A 7,958-nucleotide genomic window follows, 5' to 3' on the forward strand; every position below is an offset into this window, starting at 1 on the left:
TTAGCCTTTGTATATAACATTACAACCCTTTTACGCTAATCTTCAAACATGGTCTCGTGACTTTCCTCCTAAGCAATCAGTCTTACATTGACTCTATTTTGTATGAATCCTTCAATATCTTTTTTAAGTAGAAAGTTTGTTTTGTGAAAGTTTACTTTTTTAGTTCACCACAAAGAAACCGAGGTTGACTGACAAAGTACTCTCATTGTCCGTTTTTATGGATATGACTTGGGTATAAGGAGACAAATATAAATAGAATTTAAACCATTCAGGTGTCCTTATTTCCAGTTTTAGGACAAGGAGAATATCACTAAATGTTAGCTTGAAGTATATAAATTTGAATTTAAGACATTAAGCTGATAAATTTTAGAAGATAAACTTTGATCACCTGGTGCAAAAAGGTGCATGTCAAAAAACTTATAACTTGTACAAAAACCCTGTACAAATTATAATTTGTACAAACTTACATCTTGTACACAACATATACACCAAGTTCTTTGATACTATATAGCATATATTCAGATGTACCATGGAAAGACTAATTGAAGGTCTTTTTACCCATACTTTTGTAGTTCACTGGTTTTTGTCTTGCTTGACGGAGTCAAAAAGCGAGACATAGGTATGCTGTTTCTGGCGGCAGCGGCATCAACAATGTATTAGTTTGTGATTAGGTCTAGTTTGTGGTGAACCACAAGTTGTAGGTCAATCATATTTGGTATACAGTTGTATTAGCATTGGCACATCTCATTTCCATGGAGATTATTTGGCCCTGCCCCCTCAGTCATGGTCTATTGACTTTGAAACTTTTGCTTATTTTACATGTATTAGTTTGTGATTAGGTCAGTTTATGAGGAACCATTAGTGGTAGGTCAATGATATTTGGTATGCAGTTGTATAAGCATTGGCATATCTCATTTCCATGGAGATTATTTGGCTCAGCCCCCTTAGTCATGGTCTATTGACTTAGAAAATTTTGCTTAGTTAACACGTATTAGTTTGTGATTAGGTCAGTTCAAGGGGAACCATTAGTGGTAGGCCAATGTTAATTGGTATTCAGTTGTATAAGCATTAGCACCTCTCATTTCAATGGAGAATATTTGGCCCCATCCCCTCAGTCATGGCCTATTTACTTTGAAACTTTTGCTTGGTTTACATGTATTAGTTTGTGATAAGATCAGTTTAAGATGAACTGCTAATGTTAAGTCAATGATATTTTGTATGCAAATTTATTGGCATTTGTAAGTATCATTTCCATGGAGATTATACAGCTCCACCCCCTCTTCATGGTTCATTGACTTTGAAACTTTTACATAGTTTACAAGTTAATGTTTGTGTTTAAGTTTGTTTAAAGGGAACAACTTATAATAAGTCAATGATATTTGGTATGCAGTTGTATTAGCATTAGCACATCTCATTTACATGGAGATTCACAAAAGCACCATCCAAAAAAAAAAAGCTTTTGAACGACAGATAATTCGGTCTAGGTTTAGACATGTACCTCAGTCATGATTCATTGACTTTGAATATTAGCCTAACTTGTTAAGTATTGCCATTTTAATTTCAATATTTGCATAATCAATATTACAAAAAAGCGAGACATATCTCTGTGATAACTGTTTATTAAGTTTTTGTCTTGTCTCAACAATGTTTAGGAGTGGAGACTACAGACGTGGTGTTACCAGTGGTGGCGGCCATGTTAGTTATGTATTAGTTTGTGATTAAGTCTGTTTAAGGGGAACAGCTAGTTGTAGGTCAGTGATATTTGGTATGCAGCTGTATTAGCATTAGCACATCTCATTTCCATGGAGATTTTTTGGCCCTGCCCCCTCTTTTCATGGAGATTATTTGGCCCTGCCCCCTCAGTCATGGTTCTTTGACTTTAAAACTTTTGCTTAGTCTACATTTTAAAGGTTGTGATTAGGTCAGTTTAAAATGAACCACTCATGGTAAGTCAATGATACTTGGTATGCAGTGGTATTAGCATTTGCAAGTCTCATTTCCATGGAGATTTTATGGCCACACCCGTCAGTCATGGTTCATTGACTCAGAAACTTGCATATAAAAATAAGGAGATGTGGTATTTTTCATGTTATAGTTTGAGTTGAGGTCAGTTTAAAGGAAACCACTTATAATAAGTCAATGGCATTTGGTATGCAGTTGTATTAGCATTGGCATATCTAATTTCCACTAAGATTTGGGCCCGCTCACTCGGGGTTCATTTTAAGTCCCCTAGCAACAAAGTCAAAGGGAACTAAGTTTGCACTCCGTCCGTCTGTCTCTCCGTTCATCCGTCAGTCCCGCAAACCAGTTTTCCACACTTTTTTTTTGTGCTTGATGATATAGATTTGATATTTGGTATATATTTTTTTCATGACCAGTTACAGATCAAGTTTGAATTTTGTACCGGTCTGATGATTTTGTGCAGAGTTATGGTCCTTTGACTTAGAAAATTCAAGCAAATAATCAGTTTACCGCATTCTTTTTTTGTTATGCTTGAAGATACAGATTTGATATTTGGTATATAGTTTCACCATGACAAGTTATAGATCAAGTTTGAATTTTGTTTGGTTAGGATGATTATTTTGCAGAGTTATGGTCCTCAAACTTAGAAAAGTCAAGCAAATAATCAGTTTTCAACACTATTTTTTCGTCATGCTTGAAGATATTGATACAATATTTGTTATATAGTTTAACAATAAAGTAAATATATTTATTCATAACAAAATATGAACAATTTATCAAGTCACTGCAAGCACTTGACAATCTGACGATCTCCATAAAAAAAATCCAGATATATTTTTTTTCAAGCTTGCCCTGAAACACAGAAATAATACATACATAAAGGGCACCTGAATATAACACGCGGGAACAAAGACAGAGAAAAAAAAAGCAGCTTATTTAACGAATTTAACGGTACACCATGACAAGTTATAGATCAAGTTAGTATTTTGTTCAAATACAATAAATTTTTAACTGATAGGGGACTATGTATTGCCATGCAATACTCTCAGAATGCTTGTCTATGAATGTTTTGCATAGTTTACAGGTTAAAGTATTGCCATTTTAATTTCATTATACTATCAATTTTAAATACAGGCAAGACATATCTCTGTGTCAACAGTTCATTTTAAATGTGAATATTGTGGATTCATTATTATTCATTATTTTACCAATTTTTGTGGATTTCGTAGGTGCAAGTGAACCTGGAATTTAAATGTTCAATGAATTACAAATTTTCTATAGGTTTGTATCTAGCAGACTTTGGCAAAACCACAAAATGGAATATCCACAAAAATGTTAGTTTTCCTTAATCCACGAAAATTGGTACCCAGGAAAATGAATGATTCTATGGTATTGCTAACCTACTATATAATAAATTGATACAAGGAAGTGTATATATAATCATCCCACCAAATAAAGTAAGGCGATGTAGGATATTTCTTATTGAGACAGCAATCCAACAACTTAATAAAACTAGATAGGATTAAAGGTCAACATTTGATCTTTAATAGACAAAATTTGTCCTCTATCTTTTTCATAGGTCAAACTGTAATAAGTTATCACAAGTCTGAATTTAGGAAGCAGGCACCTTAATGTTTTCACCTTGTTTATCTGATCATAAATAATTTTTGTGAGCGTAAAAAGTCTATACGTATTGGTATGAATGCTGACGGATTTTTGTACATCTGTTATGTGTAATATGTAGCCTTATCTTCTTTACAGTTGTTCTTCATTTGTCATGTCAAGGACTTTAAAAGCTTGCTATTATTACTATTTAAATTAAATAACGAGATTTGATATCAATTGATATCCAATTCTCACAAGTTGTTAAACCTATTTCTCTTATGGTTAACACTCTCTTTGTGTTAAATTAAAAATTCCGTGAATTGTTGATCTAGTCTTTTGCACATGCCAGTATGACATCATGTGTCCTTTTCCAGGTGTCAAACTTTAACGTCAGACATTTTAAGACTCTGTGCAGTGTGATACGAGAAATATCTATTCATGCAAGAAATATATAACAAACCACAGCCATAAGAGAATTTTGTGTTTTTATACGGCCACAAAAAAATTTTTGTGGTCGTATATTGGTATGACGATGGCGTCGTCGTCGTCGTCGTCGTCCGAAGACACATTGGTTTTCGCACTCTAACTTTAGTTTAAATGAATGGATCTCTATGAAATTTTACCACAAAGTTCAATACCACAAAAAGGAGGTTGGGATTGATTTTGGGGGTTATGGTACCAACTGTTAAGGAATTAGGGGTCAAAAAGGGACCAAAAATAAGCATTTTTGTAACTTCCAGACATGACTTGTGTGTTAGTGTATGGATCTCTCTGACATTGTACCACAAAGTTATAATGCTTTATTTAGAGTCGGTATGTGCAAATACAAGTATAAAACATAAGCTCCGAAGAAAAGGAATGCTGGGATTGATTTTGGGGGTAATTGCCTCAAAATTTTAGGAATAAGGGACCAAAAAAGGGGCAAAAAACAAGCATTTTTCTAGTTTCATGACAATAACTTGTGTGCAAGTGTATGGATCTTTCTGAAATTGTACTACAGGGTTCCATATCACAAAGGGAAAGCTGGAATTGAGTTTGGGGGTAATTGCCCAAATCGTTTAGGAATAAGGGGCCAAAAGAGGGCCAAAAATAAGCATTTTTCTAGTTTCCAGACAATAACTTGTGTTCAAGTGTATGGATATCTCTGAAATTGTACTGCAAGGTACCATACCACTAAAGGAAAGGCTGGGATTGATGTTGGGGGTAATTGCCTCAAAATTTTAGGAATTAGGGGGCAAAAAAACAAACATTTTTCTAGTTTCATGACAATAACTTGTGTGTAAGTGTATGGATCTTTCTGAAATTGTACTACAAGGTTCCATATCACAAAGGGAAAGCTGGAATTGAGTTTGGGGGTAATTGCTCAAAACGTTTAGGAATAAGGGGCCAAAAGGGGGCCAAAAATAAGCATTTTTCTAGTTTCCAGACAATAACTTGTGTTCAAGTGTATGGATCTCTCTGAAATTGTACTGCAAGGTACTTTACCACAAAGGGAAGGCAGGGATTGATTTTGGGGGTAACTGCCTCAAAATTTTAGGAATTAGGAGCCAAAAAGGGGCAAAAAAACAAGCATTTTTCTAGTTTCAGGACAATAACTTTTGTGTAAGTGTATGGATCTTTATGAAATTGTACAACAAGGTTCCATATCACAAAGGGAAAGCTGGGTTTGAGTTTGGGGGTAAATTGCCCTAAACGTTTAGGAAGTTGGGGCCAAAAAGGGAAAAAAAAACATGCATTTTTCTAGTTTCCAGACAATAACTTGTGTTCAAGTGTACGGATCTCTCTGAAATTGTACTGCAAGGCACCATACATTGTAACACGAAGGGAAGGCTCTTAGACCACATTCATTCTGTGTCAGAAACCTATGCTGTGTCAAATAATTAATCACAATCCAAATTCAGTGCTGTATCAAGCTTGAATGTTGTGGCCATACTTGCCCCAACAGTTCAGGGTTCGACCTCTGCGGTCGTATCAAGCTGCGCCCAGCGGAGCATTTTATTTTATTTACATTAATTGTATGCATTTGCAAACATTATGTGCAAATTTGAAATCATTTAAAAGCCTTTATTTTCTTGGGCTATAAAAAGGTTTTAATACTCCTACTCCTTTACTCTCAATTAATACATGTTCTGAAATTTATGGTGTACAGGAGGTAGATCTTTATATTCATCTCATAGGTAAAACTTTGAATCTATCTTTTAGCAAGTGGCTGTCTATGTAAAGAAATCAAGAATTTTTAATGTCTCTGGTAAATGTATGCAAACTTCAAAGATGAATTTTAATGGCACAGCTTAACTCATTGATATGTACATTTATTACATGTAATGATCTGTAATACATTATTGAAGATTACTCTTTCCATTTTATGATTAAAGAACCTTTGTGAGCATGCTCACATACCCCACACCCTCACATTATCATTGGGTAAACAGAATCTCACCAGATTCTTAAGTTCAAAGACTCGTAACTCCTACAAAAGTCAATTGATAAAAATATCTTGTGGATATGCACATCTACATATTGTGGTTTCAGAGGAGTTGCGATGGCAAACTGTTGCAGTAGTATATTTAGGCAGAAATTCTAAGTTCAAAGGGGCATAACTCCTAGAACAAATTTTGAATCATAATTTCCTGTCAATATGCACATCCACATAGTATGTCCTTATTATCTACAAAGTTTCATGAAATTCTACTGTGAAGATTCAGAGAAGTTGTGATGACAAACAGTTGCAGTAGTATATTTAGGCCATAATTCTAAGTTCAAAGGGCATAACTCATAGAAAAAAATTTAATCATAATTAGTCCCCTACCAACGAAGTCAAAGGGGACTTTAAGTTTGCACACTGTCCGTCCGTCTGTCCATCCATCAGTCTGGCAAATCAGTTTTCCACACTTTTTTTCTTCATGCTTGAAGATATTGATTTGATCTTTAGTGTATTGTTTTATCATGACAAGTTACAGATCAAGTTCTAATTTTGTTCAGGTCTGATGATTTTGTGCAGAGTTATGGTCCTTGAACTTAGAAAATTCACTCAAATAATCAGTTTTACGCACCTTTTTTCGTCATGCTTGAAGATATTGATTTGAAAATTGGTATATAGTTTTATCATGACAAGTTACAGATCAAGTTAGAATTTTGTTCCGGTCTGATGATTTTGTGCAGAGTTATGGTCCTTAGACTTAGAAAATTCACTTAAATATTCAGTTTTCAACACTTTTTTTTCGTCATGCTTGAAGATATTGACTTGATATTTGTTATATATAGTTTACACCATGAAAAGTTGTAGATCAAGTTAGAATTTTGTTCCAATACAATGAATTTTTAGTAAGGGACTATGTATTGCCATGCACATCTACATGGTATGTCCTTATTATCTACAAAGTTTCATGAAATTCTGTTGTGTGGATTCAGAGGAGTTGCGATGACAAACTGTTGCAGTAGTATATATTTTGGCGAAAATTCTAAGTTAAAAGGGGCACAATTCCTAGAAAAAAAATTGAATCATAATTTCCTGTCGACATGCACATCTACAAAGTATGTCCTTACATCTACAAAGTTTCATGAAATTATGTTGTGTGGTTTCAGAGGATTTGCGATGACAAGAACAGGACTGACGGATGTACTGATGGACGGATGGGTCAAAAACATTTTATCCTACGAAACTTTTGTTCTGTGGGGTATAGTTAATCCTTGTCACATCTGAACTCAGTTATAAACCAACTAGTGGTGAGGAAGCATGACAATCAGGAATTTGTCTGGCACAGGTAACAAACAAGTATAATTATTCACCTGTTGCCCCAAGAGATAACTGTAAAGGCTATTATATGTATATGTAATATGTAGTCCAATGGGACTAGAACACAATTTGGTACAGATTTTGTTCTTGATAAGAGGATGTGCATATATCTTTTGATTTTTTCTGTTTCACATATGCCTTAAGCAGTCGGTCATATATTTTGGTGTATAGAATGAAAGTAAGGTGTACAATGTACATGTTCTGTCTATCAGGGTTCATAAAGCCTTGACTTCATTTTCATGGTTCATTAGTCAATGTTAAGTTTTCATGACTAGTTGAGTTTCTAAGACACTACAAGAAAAAGGTCAATTATATTTAGTGTCTGGAAAGGTTGTAAGATGAACAAATCTGTCTGGTAGGAATCATCTGATCTTGACTTTATTTTCATGGTTCATTAGTCAATTTTTCCAGGGTAGATATTTTACAGTTTATATTTTATTAAATATTTATTATAATAACTGTGATCTGGTAATCAAGTCAAAGGGACCACTATTTAAACTTTTAAACTATTTTAAAATGTATTGATCATACTTATTATATATATTGCATTTTTTTAATGTTTTTATCATGAAATTAAATAAAGCCAGGGTTATAT

The sequence above is a fragment of the Mytilus californianus genome, unplaced genomic scaffold (assembly GCF_021869535.1).
Source record: "Mytilus californianus isolate M0D057914Y unplaced genomic scaffold, xbMytCali1.0.p SCAF_4, whole genome shotgun sequence".
NCBI classification, from domain to species: domain Eukaryota; kingdom Metazoa; phylum Mollusca; class Bivalvia; order Mytilida; family Mytilidae; genus Mytilus; species Mytilus californianus.